Genomic DNA, 20,980 nt, shown 5'->3' with positions numbered 1-20,980 from the left:
AACAGACTAATTTGCATATAGCCAGGTTCTGAACTGGGATGGTGCAGTGAGCTAAAAAACGGTGTTGGATCTAGCCCTGATCTCTTGACTGGGTGAGAGTATTCTGCTTAATTCAGAAACTCTGTCCATCACCACCCCTTGTTGTTAAATATTTTGTCCACCCTAAGCGTGGAAGGGTATACTCAGATGTGAGTCCCTTGCTCATTGCACCATCAGGATTCAAGCAAGCCGGGCTGACGACGGCTGAAATGCCAGAAACCGGTCCCCGGAAGCTTGTTTCCTTCCCAGTGTAAGAATTGGCTTGGTAGTTTGGTTTGCCCTGTTCCCATCATGCACTGGGACAGGAACAGACTAATTTGCATATAGCCAGGTTCTGAACTGGGATGGTGCAGTGAGCTAAAAAACGGTGTTGGATCTAGCCCTGATCTCTTGACTGGGTGAGAGTATTCTGCTTAATTCAGAAACTCTGTCCATCACCACCCCTTGTTGTTAAATATTTTGTCCACCCTAAGCGTGGAAGGGTATACTCAGATGTGAGTCCCTTGCTCATTGCACCATCAGGATTCAAGCAAGCCGGGCCGACGACGGCTGAAATGCCAGAAACCGGTCCCCGGAAGCTTGTTTCCTTCCCAGTGTAAGAATTGGCTTGGTAGTTTGGTTTGCCCTGTACCCATCATGCACTGGGACAGGAACAGACTAATTTGCATATAGCCAGGTTCTGAACTGGGATGGTGCAGTGAGCTAAAAAACGGTGTTGGATCTAGCCCTGATCTCTTGACTGGGTGAGAGTATTCTGCTTTATTCAGAAACTCTGTCCATCACAACCCCTTGTTGTTAAATATTTTGTCCACCCTAAGCGTGGAAGGGTATACTCAGATGTGAGTCCCTTGCTCATTGCACCATCAGGATTCAAGCAAGCCGGGCCGACGACGGCTGAAATGCCAGAAACCGGTCCCCGGAAGCTTGTTTCCTTCCCAGTGTAAGAATTGGCTTGGTAGTTTGGTTTGCCCTGTTCCCATCATGCACTGGGACAGGAACAAACTAATTTGCAGATAGCCAGGTTCTGAACTGGGATGGTGCAGTGAGCTAAAAAACGGTGTTGGATCTAGCCCTGATCTCTTGACTGGGTGAGAGTATTCTGCTTAATTCAGAAACTCTGTCCATCACCACCCCTTGTTGTTAAATATTTTGTCCACCCTAAGCGTGGAAGGGTATACTCAGATGTGAGTCCCTTGCTCATTGCACCATCAGGATTCAAGCAAGCCGGGCCGACGACGGCTGAAATGCCAGAAACCGGTCCCCGGAAGCTTGTTTCCTTCCCAGTGTAAGAATTGGCTTGGTAGTTTGGTTTGCCCTGTACCCATCATGCACTGGGACAGGAACAGACTAATTTGCATATAGCCAGGTTCTGAACTGGGATGGTGCAGTGAGCTAAAAAACGGTGTTGGATCTAGCCCTGATCTCTTGACTGGGTGAGAGTATTCTGCTTAATACAGAAACTCTGTCCATCACCACCCCTTGTTGTTAAATATTTTGTCCACCCTAAGCGTGGAAGGGTATACTCAGATGTGAGTCCCTTGCTCATTGCACCATCAGGATTCAAGCAAGCCGGGCCGACGACGGCTGAAATGCCAGAAACCGGTCCCCGGAAGCTTGTTTCCTTCCCAGTGTAAGAATTGGCTTGGTAGTTTGGTTTGCCCTGTTCCCATCATGCACTGGGACAGGAACAGACTAATTTGCATATAGCCAGGTTCTGAACTGGGAGGGTGCAGTAAGCTAAAAAACGGTGTTGGATCTAGCCCTGATCTCTTGATTGGGTGAGAGTATTCTGCTTAATTCAGAAACTCTGTCCATCACCACCCCTTGTTGTTAAATATTTTGTCCACCCTAAGCATGGAAGGGTATACTCAGATGTGAGTCCCTTGCTCATTGCACCATCAGGATTCAAGCAAGCCGGGCCGACGACGGCTGAAATGCCAGAAACCGGTCCCCGGAAGCTTGTTTCCTTCCCAGTGTAAGAATTGGCTTGGTAGTTTGGTTTGCCCTGTACCCATCATGCACTGGGACAGGAACAGACTAATTTGCATATAGCCAGGTTCTGAACTGGGATGGTGCAGTGAGCTAAAATACGGTGTTGGATCTAGCCCTGATCTCTTGACTGGGTGAGAGTATTCTGCTTAATTCAGAAACTCTGTCCATCACCACCCCTTGTTGTTAAATATTTTGTCCACCCTAAGCGTGGAAGTGTATACTCAGATGTGAGTCCCTTGCTCATTGCACCATCAGGATTCAAGCAAGCCGGGCCGACGACGGCTGAAATGCCAGAAACCGGTCCCCGGAAGCTTGTTTCCTTCCCAGTGTAAGAATTGGCTTGGTAGTTTGGTTTGCCCTGTTCCCATCATGCACTGGGACAGGAACAGACTAATTTGCATATAGCCAGGTTCTGAACTGGGATGGTGCAGTGAGCTAAAAAACGGTGTTGGATCTAGCCCTGATCTCTTGACTGGGTGAGAGTATTCTGCTTAATTCAGAAACTCTGTCCATCACCACCCCTTGTTGTTAAATATTTTGTCCACCCTAAGCGTGGAAGGGTATACTCAGATGTGAGTCCCTTGCTCATTGCACCATCAGGATTCAAGCAAGCCGGGCCGACGACGGCTGAAATGCCAGAAACCGGTCCTCGGAAGCTTGTTTCCTTCCCAGTGTAAGAATTGGCTTGGTAGTTTGGTTTGCCCTGTACCCATCATGCACTGGGACAGGAACAGACTAATTTGCATATAGCCAGGTTCTGAACTGGGATGGTGCAGTGAGCTAAAAAACGGTGTTGGATCTAGCCCTGATCTCTTGACTGGGTGAGAGTATTCTGCTTTATTCAGAAACTCTGTCCATCACAACCCCTTGTTGTTAAATATTTTGTCCACCCTAAGCGTGGAAGGGTATACTCAGATGTGAGTCCCTTGCTCATTGCACCATCAGGATTCAAGCAAGCCGGGCCGACGACGGCTGAAATGCCAGAAACCGGTCCCCGGAAGCTTGTTTCCTTCCCAGTGTAAGAATTGGCTTGGTAGTTTGGTTTGCCCTGTTCCCATCATGCACTGGGACAGGAACAAACTAATTTGCATATAGCCAGGTTCTGAACTGGGATGGTGCAGTGAGCTAAAAAACGGTGTTGGATCTAGCCCTGATCTCTTGACTGGGTGAGAGTATTCTGCCTAATTCAGAAACTCTGTCCATCACCACCCCTTGTTGTTAAATATTTTGTCCACCCTAAGCGTGGAAGGGTATACTCAGATGTGAGTCCCTTGCTCATTGCACCATCAGGATTCAAGCATGCCGGGCCGACGACGGCTGAAATGCCAGAAACCGGTCCCCGGAAGCTTGTTTCCATCCCAGTGTAAGAATTGGCTTGGTAGTTTGGTTTGCCCAGTTCCCATCATGCACTGGGACAGGAACAGACTAATTTGCATATAGCCAGGTTCTGAACTGGGAGGGTGCAGTGAGCTAAAAAACGGTGTTGGATCTAGCCCTGATCTCTTGATTGGGTGAGAGTATTCTGCTTAATTCAGAAACTCTGTCCATCACCACCCCTTGTTGTTAAATATTTTGTCCACCCTAAGCGTGGAAGGGTATACTCAGATGTGAGTCCCTTGCTTATTGCACCATCAGGATTCAAGCAAGCCGGGCCGACAACGGCTGAAATGCCAGAAACCGGTCCCCGGAAGCTTGTTTACTTCCCAGTGTAAGAATTGGCTTGGTAGTTTGGTTTGCCCTGTTCCCATCATGCACTGGGACAGGAACAGACTAATTTGCATATAGCCAGGTTCTGAACTGGGATGGTACAGTGAGCTAAAAAACGGTGTTGGATCTAGCCCTGATCTCTTGACTGGGTGAGAGTATTCTGCTTAATTCAGAAACTCTGTCCATCACCACCCCTTGTTGTTAAATATTTTGTCCACCCTAAGCGTGGAAGGGTATACTCAGATGTGAGTCCCTTGCTCATTGCACCATCAGGATTCAAGCAAGCCGGGCCGACGACGGCTGAAATGCCAGAAACCGGTCCCCGGAAGCTTGTTTCCTTCCCAGTGTAAGAATTGGCTTGGTAGTTTGGTTTGCCCTGTACCCATCATGCACTGGGACAGGAACAGACTAATTTGCATATAGCCAGGTTCTGAACTGGGATGGTGCAGTGAGCTAAAAAACGGTGTTGGATCTAGCCCTGATCTCTTGACTGGGTGAGAGTATTCTGCTTTATTCAGAAACTCTGTCCATCACAACGCCTTGTTGTTAAATATTTTGTCCACCCTAAGCGTGGAAGGGTATACTCAGATGTGAGTCCCTTGCTCATTGCACCATCAGGATTCAAGCAAGCCGGGCCGACGACGGCTGAAATGCCAGAAACCGGTCCCCGGAAGCTTGTTTCCTTCCCAGTGTAAGAATTGGCTTGGTAGTTTGGTTTGCCCTGTTCCCATCATGCACTGGGACAGGAACAAACTAATTTGCATATAGCCAGGTTCTGAACTGGGATGGTGCAGTGAGCTAAAAAACGGTGTTGGATCTAGCCCTGATCTCTTGACTGGGTGAGAGTATTCTGCCTAATTCAGAAACTCTGTCCATCACCACCCCTTGTTGTTAAATATTTTGTCCACCCTAAGCGTGGAAGGGTATACTCAGATGTGAGTCCCTTGCTCATTGCACCATCAGGATTCAAGCATGCCAGGCCGACGACGGCTGAAATGCCAGAAACCGGTCCCCGGAAGCTTGTTTCCTTCCCAGTGTAAGAATTGGCTTGGTAGTTTGGTTTACCCTGTTCCCATCATGCACTGGGACAGGAACAGACTAATTTGCATATAGCCAGGTTCTGAACTGGGAGGGTGCAGTGAGCTAAAAAATGGTGTTGGATCTAGCCCTGATCTCTTGATTGGGTGAGAGTATTCTGCTTAATTCAGAAACTCTGTCCATCACCACCCCTTGTTGTTAAATATTTTGTCCACCCTAAGCGTGGAAGGGTATACTCAGGTGTGAGTCCCTTGCTCATTGCACCATCAGGATTCAAGCAAGCCGGGCCGACGACGGCTGAAATGCCAGAAACCGGTCCCCGGTAGCTTGTTTCCTTCGCAGTGTAAGAATTGGCTTGGTAGTTTGGTTTGCCCTGTTCCCATCATGCACTGGGACAGGAACAGACTAATTTGCATATAGCCAGGTTCTGAACTGGGATGGTGCAGTAAGCTAAAAAACGGTGTTGGATCTAGCCCTGATCTCTTGACTGGGTGAGAGTATTCTGCTTAATTCAGAAACTCTGTCCATCCCCACCCCTTGTTGTTAAATATTTTGTCCACCCTAAGCATGGAAGGGTATACTCAGATGTGAGTCCCTTGCTCATTGCACCATCAGGATTCAAGCATGCCGGGCCGACGATGGCTGAAATGCCAGAAACCGGTCCCCGGAAGCTTGTTTCCTTCCCAGTGTAAGAATTGGCTTGGTAGTTTGGTTTGCCCTGTTCCCATCATGCACTGGGACAGGAACAGACTAATTTGCATATAGCCAGGTTCTGAACTGGGATGGTGCAGTGAGCTAAAAAACGGTGTTGGATCTAGCCCTGATCTCTTGACTGGGTGAGAGTATTCTGCTTAATTCAGAAACTCTGTCCATCACCACCCCTTGTTGTTAAATATTTTGTCCACCCTAAGCGTGGAAGGGTATACTCAGATGTGAGTCCCTTGCTCATTGCACCATCAGGATTCAAGCAAGCCGGGCCGACGACGGCTGAAATGCCAGAAACCGGTCCCCGGAAGCTTGTTACCTTCCCAGTGTAAGAATTGGCTTGGTAGTTTGGTTTGCCCTGTTCCCATCATGCACTGGGACAGGAACAGACTAATTTGCATATAGCCAGGTTCTGAACTGGGAGGGTGCAGTGAGCTAAAAAAGGGTGTTGGATCTAGCCCTGATCTCTTGATTGGGTGAGAGTATTCTGCTTAATTCAGAAACTCTGTCCATCACAACCCCTTGTTGTTAAATATTTTGTCCACCCTAAGCGTGGTAGGGTATACTCAGATGTGAGTCCCTTGCTCATTGCACCATCAGGATTCAAGCAAGCCCGGGCCGACGATGGCTGAAATGCCAGAAACCGGTCCCCGGAAGCTTGTTTCCTTCCCAGTGTAAGAATTGGCTTGGTACTTTGGTTTGCCCTGTTCCCATCATGCACCTGGACAGGAACAGACTAATTTGCATATAGCCAGGTTCTGAACTGGGATGGTGCAGTGAGCTAAAAAACGGTGTTGGATCTAGCCCTGATTTCTTGACTGGGTGAGAGTATTCTGCTTAATTCAGAAACTCTGTCCATCACCACCCCTTGTTGTTAAATATTTTGTCCACCCTAAGCGTGGAAGGGTATACTCAGATGTGAGTCCCTTGCTCATTGCACCATCAGGATTCAACCAAGCCGGGCCGACGACGGCTGAAATGCCAGAAACCGGTCCCCGGAAGCTTGTTTCCTTCCCAGTGTAAGAATTGGCTTGGTAGTTTGGCTTACCCTGTTCCCATCATGCACTGGGACAGGAACAGACTAATTTGCATATAGCCAGGTTCTGAACTGGGATGGTGCAGTGAGCTAAAAAATGGTGTTGGATCTAGCCCTGATCTCTTGACTGGGTGAGAGTATTCTGCTTAATTCAGAAACTCTGTCCATCACCACCCCTTGTTGTTAAATATTTTGTCCACCCTAAGCGTGGAAGGGTATACTCAGATGTGAGTCCCTTGCTCATTGCACCATCAGGATTCAAGCAGGCCGGGCCGACGACGGCTGAAATGCCAGAAACCGGTCCCCGGAAGCTTGTTTCCTTCCCAGTGTAAGAATTGGCTTGGTAGTTTGGTTTGCCCTGTTCCCATCATGCACTGGGACAGGAACAGACTAATTTGCATATAGCCAGGTTCTGAACTGGGATGGTGCAGTGAGCTAAAAAACGGTGTTGGATCTAGCCCTGATCTCTTGACTGGGTGAGAGTATTCTGCTTAATTCAGAAACTCTGTCCATCACCACCCCTTGTTGTTAAATATTTTGTCCACCCTAAGCGTGGAAGGGTATACTCAGATGTGAGTCCCTTGCTCATTGCACCATCAGGATTCAAGCAAGCCGGGCCGACGACGGCTGAAATGCCAGAAACCGGTCCCCGGAAGCTTGTTTCCTTCCCAGTGTAAGAATTGGCTTGGTAGTTTGGTTTGCCCTGTTCCCATCATGCACTGGGACAGGAACAGACTAATTTGCATATAGCCAGGTTCTGAACTGGGATGGTGCAGTGAGCTAAAAAACGGTGTTGGATCTAGCCCTGATCTCTTGACTGGGTGAGAGTATTCTGCTTAATTCAGAAACTCTGTCCATCACCACCCCTTGTTGTTAAATATTTTGTCCACCCTAAGCGTGGAAAGGTATACTCAGATGTGAGTCCCTTGCTCATTGCACCATCAGGATTCAAGCAAGCCGGGCCGACGACGGCTGAAATGCCAGAAACCGGTCCCCGGAAGCTTGTTTCCTTCCCAGCGTAAGAATTGGCTTGGTAGTTTGGTTTACCCTGTTCCCATCATGCACTGGGACAGGAACAGACTAATTTGCATATAGCCAGGTTCTGAACTGGGATGGTGCAGTGAGCTAAAAAATGGTGTTGGATCTAGCCCTGATCTCTTGACTGGGTGACAGTATTCTGCTTAATTCAGAAACTCTGTCCATCACCACCCCTTGTTGTTAAATATTTTGTCCACCCTAAGCGTGGAAGGGTATACTCAGATGTGAGTCCCTTGCTCATTGCACCATCAGGATTCAAGCAAGCCGGGCCGACGACGGCTGAAATGCCAGAAACCGGTCCCCGGTAGCTTGTTTCCTTCGCAGTGTAAGAATTGGCTTGGTAGTTTGGTTTGCCCTGTTCCCATCATGCACTGGGACAGGAACAGACTAATTTGCATATAGCCAGGTTCTGAACTGGGATGGTGCAGTAAGCTAAAAAATGGTGTTGGATCTAGCCCTGATCTCTTGACTGGGTGAGAGTATTCTGCTTAATTCAGAAACTCTGTCCATCACCACCCCTTGTTGTTAAATATTTTGTCCACCCTAAGCATGGAAGGGTATACTCAGATGTGAGTCCCTTGCTCATTGCACCATCAGGATTCAAGCATGCCGGGCCGACGACGGCTGAAATGCCAGAAACCGGTCCCCGGGAGCTTGTTTCCTTCCCAGTGTAAGAATTGGCTTGGTAGTTTGGTTTGCCCTGTTCCCATCATGCACTGGGACAGGAACAGACTAATTTGCATATAGCCAGGTTCTGAACTGGGATGGTGCAGTGAGCTAAAAAACGGTGTTGGATCTAGCCCTGATCTCTTGACTGGGTGAGAGTATTCTGCTTAATTCAGAAACTCTGTCCATCACCACCCCTTGTTGTTAAATATTTTGTCCACCCTAAGCGTGGAAGGGTATACTCAGATGTGAGTCCCTTGCTCATTGCACCATCAGGATTCAAGCAAGCCGGGCCGACGACGGCTGAAATGCCAGAAACCGGTCCCCGGAAGCTTGTTACCTTCCCAGTGTAAGAATTGGCTTGGTAGTTTGGTTTGCCCTGTTCCCATCATGCACTGGGACAGGAACAGACTAATTTGCATATAGCCAGGTTCTGAACTGGGAGGGTGCAGTGAGCTAAAAAACGGTGTTGGATCTAGCCCTGATCTCTTGATTGGGTGAGAGTATTCTGCTTAATTCAGAAACTCTGTCCATCACAACGCCTTGTTGTTAAATATTTTGTCCACCCTAAGCGTGGAAGGGTATACTCAGATGTGAGTCCCTTGCTCATTGCACCATCAGGATTCAAGCAAGCCGGGCCGACGACGGCTGAAATGCCAGAAACCGGTCCCCGGAAGCTTGTTTCCTTCCCAGTGTAAGAATTGGCTTGGTAGTTTGGTTTGCCCTGTTCCCATCATGCACTGGGACAGGAACAGACTAATTTGCATATAGCCAGGTTCTGAACTGGGAGGGTGCAGTGAGCTAAAAAACGGTGTTGGATCTAGCCCTGATCTCTTGATTGGGTGAGAGTATTCTGCTTAATTCAGAAACTCTGTCCATCACCACCCCTTGTTGTTAAATATTTTGTCCACCCTAAGCGTGGAAGGGTATACTCAGATGTGAGTCCCTTGCTCATTGCACCATCAGGATTCAAGCAAGCCGGGCCGACGATGGCTGAAATGCCAGAAACCGGTCCCCGGAAGCTTGTTTCCTTCCCAGTGTAAGAATTGGCTTGGTACTTTGGTTTGCCCTGTTCCCATCATGCACCTGGACAGGAACAGACTAATTTGCATATAGCCAGGTTCTGAACTGGGATGGTGCAGTGAGCTAAAAAACGGTGTTGGATCTAGCCCTGATTTCTTGACTGGGTGAGAGTATTCTGCTTAATTCAGAAACTCTGTCCATCACCACCCCTTGTTGTTAAATATTTTGTCCACCCTAAGCGTGGAAGGGTATACTCAGATGTGAGTCCCTTGCTCATTGCACCATCAGGATTCAAGCAAGCCGGGCCGACGATGGCTGAAATGCCAGAAACCGGTCCCCGGAAGCTTGTTTTCTTCCCAGTGTAAGAATTGGCTTGGTAGTTTGGTTTGCCCTTTTCCCATCATGCACTGGGACAGGAACAGACTAATTTGCATATAGCCAGGTTCTGAACTGGGATGGTGCAGTGAGCTAAAAAACGGTGTTGGATCTAGCCCTGATCTCTTGACTGGGTGAGAGTATTCTGCTTAATTCAGAAACTCTGTCCATCACCACCCCTTGTTGTTAAATATTTTGTCCACCCTAAGCGTGGAAAGGTATACTCAGATGTGAGTCCCTTGCTCATTGCACCATCAGGATTCAAGCAAGCCGGGCCGACGACGGCTGAAATGCCAGAAACCGGTCCCCGGAAGCTTGTTTCCTTCCCAGTGTAAGAATTGGCTTGGTAGTTTGGTTTACCCTGTTCCCATCATGCACTGGGACAGGAACAGACTAATTTGCATATAGCCAGGTTCTGAACTGGGATGGTGCAGTGAGCTAAAAAATGGTGTTGGATCTAGCCCTGATCTCTTGACTGGGTGAGAGTATTCTGCTTAATTCAGAAACTCTGTCCATCACCACCCCTTGTTGTTAAATATTTTGTCCACCCTAAGCGTGGAAGGGTATACTCAGGTGTGAGTCCCTTGCTCATTGCACCATCAGGATTCAAGCAAGCCGGGCCGACGACGGCTGAAATGCCAGAAACCGGTCCCCGGTAGCTTGTTTCCTTCGCAGTGTAAGAATTGGCTTGGTAGTTTGGTTTGCCCTGTTCCCATCATGCACTGGGACAGGAACAGACTAATTTGCATATAGCCAGGTTCTGAACTGGGATGGTGCAGTAAGCTAAAAAACGGTGTTGGATCTAGCCCTGATCTCTTGACTGGGTGAGAGTATTCTGCTTAATTCAGAAACTCTGTCCATCACCACCCCTTGTTGTTAAATATTTTGTCCACCCTAAGCATGGAAGGGTATACTCAGATGTGAGTCCCTTGCTCATTGCACCATCAGGATTCAAGCATGCCGGGCCGACGACGGCTGAAATGCCAGAAACCGGTCCCCGGAAGCTTGTTTCCTTCCCAGTGTAAGAATTGGCTTGGTAGTTTGGTTTGCCCTGTTCCCATCATGCACTGGGACAGGAACAGACTAATTTGCATATAGCCAGGTTCTGAACTGGGATGGTGCAGTGAGCTAAAAAACGGTGTTGGATCTAGCCCTGATCTCTTGACTGGGTGAGAGTATTCTGCTTAATTCAGAAACTCTGTCCATCACCACCCCTTGTTGTTAAATATTTTGTCCACCCTAAGCGTGGAAGGGTATACTCAGATGTGAGTCCCTTGCTCATTGCACCATCAGGATTCAAGCAAGCCGGGCCGACGACGGCTGAAATGCCAGAAACCGGTCCCCGGAAGCTTGTTACCTTCCCAGTGTAAGAATTGGCTTGGTAGTTTGGTTTGCCCTGTTCCCATCATGCACTGGGACAGGAACAGACTAATTTGCATATAGCCAGGTTCTGAACTGGGAGGGTGCAGTGAGCTAAAAAACGGTGTTGGATCTAGCCCTGATCTCTTGATTGGGTGAGAGTATTCTGCTTAATTCAGAAACTCTGTCCATCACAACCCCTTGTTGTTAAATATTTTGTCCACCCTAAGCGTGGAAGGGTATACTCAGATGTGAGTCCCTTGCTCATTGCACCATCAGGATTCAAGCAAGCCCGGGCCGACGATGGCTGAAATGCCAGAAACCGGTCCCCGGAAGCTTGTTTCCTTCCCAGTGTAAGAATTGGCTTGGTACTTTGGTTTGCCCTGTTCCCATCATGCACCTGGACAGGAACAGACTAATTTGCATATAGCCAGGTTCTGAACTGGGATGGTGCAGTGAGCTAAAAAACGGTGTTGGATCTAGCCCTGATTTCTTGACTGGGTGAGAGTATTCTGCTTAATTCAGAAACTCTGTCCATCACCACCCCTTGTTGTTAAATATTTTGTCCACCCTAAGCGTGGAAGGGTATACTCAGATGTGAGTCCCTTGCTCATTGCACCATCAGGATTCAACCAAGCCGGGCCGACGACGGCTGAAATGCCAGAAACCGGTCCCCGGAAGCTTGTTTCCTTCCCAGTGTAAGAATTGGCTTGGTAGTTTGGCTTACCCTGTTCCCATCATGCACTGGGACAGGAACAGACTAATTTGCATATAGCCAGGTTCTGAACTGGGATGGTGCAGTGAGCTAAAAAATGGTGTTGGATCTAGCCCTGATCTCTTGACTGGGTGAGAGTATTCTGCTTAATTCAGAAACTCTGTCCATCACCACCCCTTGTTGTTAAATATTTTGTCCACCCTAAGCGTGGAAGGGTATACTCAGATGTGAGTCCCTTGCTCATTGCACCATCAGGATTCAAGCAGGCCGGGCCGACGACGGCTGAAATGCCAGAAACCGGTCCCCGGAAGCTTGTTTCCTTCCCAGTGTAAGAATTGGCTTGGTAGTTTGGTTTGCCCTGTTCCCATCATGCACTGGGACAGGAACAGACTAATTTGCATATAGCCAGGTTCTGAACTGGGATGGTGCAGTGAGCTAAAAAACGGTGTTGGATCTAGCCCTGATCTCTTGACTGGGTGAGAGTATTCTGCTTAATTCAGAAACTCTGTCCATCACCACCCCTTGTTGTTAAATATTTTGTCCACCCTAAGCGTGGAAGGGTATACTCAGATGTGAGTCCCTTGCTCATTGCACCATCAGGATTCAAGCAAGCCGGGCCGACGACGGCTGAAATGCCAGAAACCGGTCCCCGGAAGCTTGTTTCCTTCCCAGTGTAAGAATTGGCTTGGTAGTTTGGTTTGCCCTGTTCCCATCATGCACTGGGACAGGAACAGACTAATTTGCATATAGCCAGGTTCTGAACTGGGATGGTGCAGTGAGCTAAAAAACGGTGTTGGATCTAGCCCTGATCTCTTGACTGGGTGAGAGTATTCTGCTTAATTCAGAAACTCTGTCCATCACCACCCCTTGTTGTTAAATATTTTGTCCACCCTAAGCGTGGAAAGGTATACTCAGATGTGAGTCCCTTGCTCATTGCACCATCAGGATTCAAGCAAGCCGGGCCGACGACGGCTGAAATGCCAGAAACCTATCCCCGGAAGCTTGTTTCCTTCCCAGTGTAAGAATTGGCTTGGTAGTTTGGTTTACCCTGTTCCCATCATGCACTGGGACAGGAACAGACTAATTTGCATATAGCCAGGTTCTGAACTGGGATGGTGCAGTGAGCTAAAAAATGGTGTTGGATCTAGCCCTGATCTCTTGACTGGGTGAGAGTATTCTGCTTAATTCAGAAACTCTGTCCATCACCACCCCTTGTTGTTAAATATTTTGTCCACCCTAAGCGTGGAAGGGTATACTCAGATGTGAGTCCCTTGCTCATTGCACCATCAGGATTCAAGCAAGCCGGGCCGACGACGGCTGAAATGCCAGAAACCGGTCCCCGGTAGCTTGTTTCCTTCGCAGTGTAAGAATTGGCTTGGTAGTTTGGTTTGCCCTGTTCCCATCATGCACTGGGACAGGAACAGACTAATTTGCATATAGCCAGGTTCTGAACTGGGATGGTGCAGTAAGCTAAAAAATGGTGTTGGATCTAGCCCTGATCTCTTGACTGGGTGAGAGTATTCTGCTTAATTCAGAAACTCTGTCCATCACCACCCCTTGTTGTTAAATATTTTGTCCACCCTAAGCATGGAAGGGTATACTCAGATGTGAGTCCCTTGCTCATTGCACCATCAGGATTCAAGCATGCCGGGCCGACGACGGCTGAAATGCCAGAAACCGGTCCCCGGAAGCTTGTTTCCTTCCCAGTGTAAGAATTGGCTTGGTAGTTTGGTTTGCCCTGTTCCCATCATGCACTGGGACAGGAACAGACTAATTTGCATATAGCCAGGTTCTGAACTGGGATGGTGCAGTGAGCTAAAAAACGGTGTTGGATCTAGCCCTGATCTCTTGACTGGGTGAGAGTATTCTGCTTAATTCAGAAACTCTGTCCATCACCACCCCTTGTTGTTAAATATTTTGTCCACCCTAAGCGTGGAAGGGTATACTCAGATGTGAGTCCCTTGCTCATTGCACCATCAGGATTCAAGCAAGCCGGGCCGACGACGGCTGAAATGCCAGAAACCGGTCCCCGGAAGCTTGTTACCTTCCCAGTGTAAGAATTGGCTTGGTAGTTTGGTTTGCCCTGTTCCCATCATGCACTGGGACAGGAACAGACTAATTTGCATATAGCCAGGTTCTGAACTGGGAGGGTGCAGTGAGCTAAAAAACGGTGTTGGATCTAGCCCTGATCTCTTGATTGGGTGAGAGTATTCTGCTTAATTCAGAAACTCTGTCCATCACAACCCCTTGTTGTTAAATATTTTGTCCACCCTAAGCGTGGAAGGGTATACTCAGATGTGAGTCCCTTGCTCATTGCACCATCAGGATTCAAGCAAGCCCGGGCCGACGATGGCTGAAATGCCAGAAACCGGTCCCCGGAAGCTTGTTTCCTTCCCAGTGTAAGAATTGGCTTGGTACTTTGGTTTGCCCTGTTCCCATCATGCACCTGGACAGGAACAGACTAATTTGCATATAGACAGGTTCTGAACTGGGATGGTGCAGTGAGCTAAAAAACGGTGTTGGATCTAGCCCTGATTTCTTGACTGGGTGAGAGTATTCTGCTTAATTCAGAAACTCTGTCCATCACCACCCCTTGTTGTTAAATATTTTGTCCACCCTAAGCGTGGAAGGGTATACTCAGATGTGAGTCCCTTGCTCATTGCACCATCAGGATTCAACCAAGCCGGGCCGACGACGGCTGAAATGCCAGAAACCGGTCCCCGGAAGCTTGTTTCCTTCCCAGTGTAAGAATTGGCTTGGTAGTTTGGCTTACCCTGTTCCCATCATGCACTGGGACAGGAACAGACTAATTTGCATATAGCCAGGTTCTGAACTGGGATGGTGCAGTGAGCTAAAAAATGGTGTTGGATCTAGCCCTGATCTCTTGACTGGGTGAGAGTATTCTGCTTAATTCAGAAACTCTGTCCATCACCACCCCTTGTTGTTAAATATTTTGTCCACCCTAAGCGTGGAAGGGTATACTCAGATGTGAGTCCCTTGCTCATTGCACCATCAGGATTCAAGCAGGCCGGGCCGACGACGGCTGAAATGCCAGAAACCGGTCCCCGGAAGCTTGTTTCCTTCCCAGTGTAAGAATTGGCTTGGTAGTTTGGTTTGCCCTGTTCCCATCATGCACTGGGACAGGAACAGACTAATTTGCATATAGCCAGGTTCTGAACTGGGATGGTGCTGTGAGCTAAAAATCGGTGTTGGATCTAGCCCTGATCTCTTGACTGGGTGAGAGTATTCTGCTTAATTCAGAAACTCTGTCCATCACCACCCCTTGTTGTTAAATATTTTGTCCACCCTAAGCGTGGAAGGGTATACTCAGATGTGAGTCCCTTGCTCATTGCACCATCAGGATTCAAGCAAGCCGGGCCGACGACGGCTGAAATGCCAGAAACCGGTCCCCGGAAGCTTGTTTCCTTCCCAGTGTAAGAATTGGCTTGGTAGTTTGGTTTGCCCTGTTCCCATCATGCACTGGGACAGGAACAGACTAATTTGCATATAGCCAGGTTCTGAACTGGGATGGTGCAGTGAGCTAAAAAACGGTGTTGGATCTAGCCCTGATCTCTTGACTGGGTGAGAGTATTCTGCTTAATTCATAAACTCTGTCCATCACCACCCCTTGTTGTTAAATATTTTGTCCACCCTAAGCGTGGAAGGGTATACTCAGATGTGAGTCCCTTGCTCATTGCACCATCAGGATTCAAGCAAGCCGGGCCGACGACGGCTGAAATGCCAGAAACCGGTCCCCGGAAGCTTGTTTCCTTCCCAGTGTAAGAATTGGCTTGGTAGTTTGATTTGCCCTGTACCCATCATGCACTGGGACAGGAACAGACTAATTTGCATATAGCCAGGTTCTGAACTGGGATGGTGCAGTAAGCTAAAAAACGGTGTTGGATCTAGCCCTGATCTCTTGACTGGGTGAGAGTATTCTGCTTTATTCAGAAACTCTGTCCATCACAACCCCTTGTTGTTAAATATTTTGTCCACCCTAAGCGTGGAAGGGTATACTCAGATGTGAGTCCCTTGCTCATTGCACCATCAGGATTCAAGCAAGCCGGGCCGACGACGGCTGAAATGCCAGAAACCGGTCCCCGGAAGCTTGTTTCCTTCCCAGTGTAAGAATTGGCTTGGTAGTTTGGTTTGCCCTGTTCCCATCATGCACTGGGACAGGAACAGACTAATTTGCATATAGCCAGGTTCTGAACTGGGATGGTGCAGTGAGCTAAAAAACGGTGTTGGATCTAGCCCTGATCTCTTGACTGGGTGAGAGTATTCTGCTTAATTCAAAAACTCTGTCCATCACGACCCCTTGTTGTTAAATATTTTGTCCACCCTAAGCGTGGAAGGGTATACTCAGATGTGAGTCCCTTGCTCATTGCACCATCAGGATTCAAGCAAGCCCGGGCCGACGATGGCTGAAATGCCAGAAACCGGTCCCCGGAAGCTTGTTTCCTTCCCAGTGTAAGAATTGGCTTGGTAGTTTGGTTTGCCCTGTTCCCATCATGCACTGGGACAGGAACAGACTAATTTGCATATAGCCAGGTTCTGAACTGGGATGGTGCAGTGAGCTAAAAAACGGTGTTGGATCTAGCCCTGATCTCTTGACTGGGTGAGAGTATTCTGCTTAATTCAGAAACTCTGTCCATCACCACCCCTTTTTGTTAAATATTTTGTCCACCCTTAGCGTGGAAGGGTATACTCAGATGTGAGTCCCTTGCTCATTGCACCATCAGGATTCAAGCAAGCCGGGCCGACGACGGCTGAAATGCCAGAAACCGGTCCCCGGAAGCTTGTTTCCTTCCCAGTGTAAGAATTGGCTTGGTAGTTTGGTTTGCCCTGTTCCCATCATGCACTGGGACAGGAACAGACTAATTTGCATATAGCCAGGTTCTGAACTGGGATGGTGCAGTGAGCTAAAAAACGGTGTTGGATCTAGCCCTGATCTCTTGACTGGGTGAGAGTATTCTGCTTAATTCATAAACTCTGTCCATCACCACCCCTTGTTGTTAAATATTTTGTCCACCCTAAGCGTGGAAGGGTATACTCAGATGTGAGTCCCTTGCTCATTGCACCATCAGGATTCAAGCATGCCGGGCCGACGACGGCTGAAATGCCAGAAACCGGTCCCCGGAAGCTTGTTTCCTTCCCAGTGTAAGAATTGGCTTGGTAGTTTGGTTTGCCCTGTTCCCATCATGCACTGGGACAGGAACAGACTAATTTGCATATAGCCAGGTTCTGAACTGGGAGGGTGCAGTGAGCTAAAAAACGGTGTTGGATCTAGCCCTGATCTCTTGATTGGGTGAGAGTATTCTGCTTAATTCAGAAACTCTGTCCATCACCACCCCTTGTTGTTAAATATTTTGTCCACCCTAAGCGTGGAAGGGTATACTCAGATGTGAGTCCCTTGCTCATTGCACCATCAGGATTCAAGCAAGCCGGGCCGACGATGGCTGAAATGCCAGAAACCGGTCCCCGGAAGCTTGTTTCCTTCCCAGTGTAAGAATTGGCTTGGTACTTTGGTTTGCCCTGTTCCCATCATGCACCTGGACAGGAACAGACTAATTTGCATATAGCCAGGTTCTGAACTGGGATGGTGCAGTGAGCTAAAAAACGGTGTTGGATCTAGCCCTGATTTCTTGACTGGGTGAGAGTATTCTGCTTAATTCAGAAACTCTGTCCATCACCACCCCTTGTTGTTAAATATTTTGTCCACCCTAAGCGTGGAAGGGTATACTCAGATGTGAGTCCCTTGCTCATTGCACCATCAGGATTCAAGCAAGCCGGGCCGACGATGGCTGAAATGCCAGAAACCGGTCCCTGGAAGCTTGTTTTCTTCCCAGTGTAAGAATTGGCTTGGTATTTTGGTTTGCCCTTTTCCCATCATGCACTGGGACAGGAACAGACTAATTTGCATATAGCCAGGTTCTGAACTGGGATGGTGCAGTGAGCTAAAAAACGGTGTTGGATCTAGCCCTGATCTCTTGACTGGGTGAGAGTATTCTGCTTAATTCAGAAACTCTGTCCATCACCACCCCTTGTTGTTAAATATTTTGTCTACCCTAAGCGTGGAAAGGTATACTCAGATGTGAGTCCCTTGGTCATTGCACCATCAGGATTCAAGCAAGCCGGGCCGACGACGGCTGAAATGCCAGAAACCGGTCCCCGGAAGCTTGTTTCCTTCCCAGTGTAAGAATTGGCTTGGTAGTTTGGTTTACCCTGTTCCCATCATGCACTGGGACAGGAACAGACTAATTTGCATATAGCCAGGTTCTGAACTGGGATGGTGCAGTGAGCTAAAAAATGGTGTTGGATCTAGCCCTGATCTCTTGACTGGGTGAGAGTATTCTGCTTAATTCAGAAACTCTGTCCATCACCACCCCTTGTTGTTAAATATTTTGTCCACCCTAAGCGTGGAAGGGTATACTCAGATGTGAGTCCCTTGCTCATTGCACCATCAGGATTCAAGCAAGCCGGGCCGACGATGGCTGAAATGCCAGAAACCGGTCCCCGGTAGCTTGTTTCCTTCGCAGTGTAAGAATTGGCTTGGTAGTTTGGTTTGCCCTGTTCCCATCATGCACTGGGACAGGAACAGACTAATTTGCATATAGCCAGGTTCTGAACTGGGATGGTGCAGTAAGCTAAAAAACGGTGTTGGATCTAGCCCTGATCTCTTGACTGGGTGAGAGTATTCTGCTTAATTCAGAAACTCTGTCCATCACCACCCCTTGTTGTTAAATATTTTGTCCACCCTAAGCATGGAAGGGTATACTCAGATGTGAGTCCCTTGCTCATTGCACCATCAGGATTCAAGCATGCCGGGCCGACGACGGCTGAAATGCCAGAAACCGGTCCCCGGAAGCTTGTTTCCTTCCCAGTGTAAGAATTGGCTTGGTAGTTTGGTTTGCCCTGTTCCCATCATGCACTGGGACAGGAACAGACTAATTTGCATATAGCCAGGTTCTGAACTGGGATGGTGCAGTGAGCTAAAAAACGGTGTTGGATCTAGCCCTGATCTCTTGACTGGGTGAGAGTATTCTGCTTAATTCAGAAACTCTGTCCATCACCACCCCTTGTTGTTAAATATTTTGTCCACCCTAAGCGTGGAAGGGTATACTCAGATGTGAGTCCCTTGCTCATTGCACCATCAGGATTCAAGCAAGCCGGGCCGACGACGGCTGAAATGCCAGAAACCGGTCCCCGGAAGCTTGTTACCTTCCCAGTGTAAGAATTGGCTTGGTAGTTTGGTTTGCCCTGTTCCCATCATGCACTGGGACAGGAACAGACTAATTTGCATATAGCCAGGTTCTGAACTGGGAGGGTGCAGTGAGCTAAAAAACGGTGTTGGATCTAGCCCTGATCTCTTGATTGGGTGAGAGTATTCTGCTTAATTCAGAAACTCTGTCCATCACAACCCCTTGTTGTTAAATATTTTGTCCACCCTAAGCGTGGAAGGGTATACTCAGATGTGAGTCCCTTGCTCATTGCACCATCAGGATTCAAGCATGCCGGGCCGACGACGGCTGAAATGCCAGAAACCGGTCCCCGGAAGCTTGTTTCCTTCCCAGTGTAAGAATTGGCTTGGTAGTTTGGTTTGCCCTGTTCCCATCATGCACTGGGACAGGAACAGACTAATTTGCATATAGCCAGGTTCTGAACTGGGAGGGTGCAGTGAGCTAAAAAACGGTGTTGGATCTAGCCCTGATCTCTTGATTGGGTGAGAGTATTCTGCTTAATTCAGAAACTCTGTCCATCACCACCCCTTGTTGTTAAATATTTTGTCCACCCTAAGCGTGGAAGGGTATACTCAGATGTGAGTCCCTTGCTCATTGCACCATCAGGATTCAAGCAAGCCGGGCCGACGATGGCTGAAATGCCAGAAACCGGTCCCCGGAAGCTTGTTTCCTTCCCAGTGTAAGAATTGGCTTGGTACTTTGGTTTGCCCTGTTCCCATCATGCACCTGGACAGGAACAGACTAATTTGCATATAGCCAGGTTCTGAACTGGGATGGTGCAGTGAGCTAAAAAACGGTGTTGGATCTAGCCCTGATTTCTTGACTGGGTGAGAGTATTCTGCTTAATTCAGAAACTCTGTCCATCACCACCCCTTGTTGTTAAATATTTTGTCCACCCTAAGCGTGGAAGGGTATACTCAGATGTGAGTCCCTTGCTCATTGCACCATCAGGATTCAAGCAAGCCGGGCCGACGATGGCTGAAATGCCAGAAACCGGTCCCTGGAAGCTTGTTTTCTTCCCAGTGTAAGAATTGGCTTGGTATTTTGGTTTGCCCTTTTCCCATCATGCACTGGGACAGGAACAGACTAATTTGCATATAGCCAGGTTCTGAACTGGGATGGTGCAGTGAGCTAAAAAACGGTGTTGGATCTAGCCCTGATCTCTTGACTGGGTGAGAGTATTCTGCTTAATTCAGAAACTCTGTCCATCACCACCCCTTGTTGTTAAATATTTTGTCTACCCTAAGCGTGGAAAGGTATACTCAGATGTGAGTCCCTTGGTCATTGCACCATCAGGATTCAAGCAAGCCGGGCCGACGACGGCTGAAATGCCAGAAACCGGTCCCCGGAAGCTTGTTTCCTTCCCAGTGTAAGAATTGGCTTGGTAGTTTGGTTTACCCTGTTCCCATCATGCACTGGGACAGGAACAGACTAATTTGCATATAGCCAGGTTCTGAACTGGGATGGTGCAGTGAGCTAAAAAATGGTGTTGGATCTAGCCCTGATCTCTTGACTGGGTGAGAGTATTCTGCTTAATTCAGAAACTCTGTCCATCACCACCCCTTGTTGTTAAATATTTTGTCCACCCTAAGCGTGGAAGGGTATACTCAGATGTGAGTCCCTTGCTCATTGCACCATCAGGATTCAAGCAAGCCGGGCCGACGATGGCTGAAATGCCAGAAACCGGTCCCCGGTAGCTTGTTTCCTTCGCAGTGTAAGAATTGGCTTGGTAGTTTGGTTTGCCCTGTTCCCATCATGCACTGGGACAGGAACAGACTAATTTGCATATAGCCAGGTTCTGAACTGGGATGGTGCAGTAAGCTAAAAAACGGTGTTGGATCTAGCCCTGATCTCTTGACTGGGTGAGAGTATTCTGCTTAATTCAGAAACTCTGTCCATCACCACCCCTTGTTGTTAAATATTTTGTCCACCCTAAGCATGGAAGGGTATACTCAGATGTGAGTCCCTTGCTCATTGCACCATCAGGATTCAAGCATGCCGGGCCGACGACGGCTGAAATGCCAGAAACCGGTCCCCGGAAGCTTG

The sequence above is a fragment of the Lissotriton helveticus genome, chromosome 3_2, assembly GCF_964261635.1.
Source record: "Lissotriton helveticus chromosome 3_2, aLisHel1.1, whole genome shotgun sequence".
Lineage (NCBI taxonomy): Eukaryota > Metazoa > Chordata > Amphibia > Caudata > Salamandridae > Lissotriton > Lissotriton helveticus.
Note: the sequence above shows the minus strand (reverse complement) of the source record.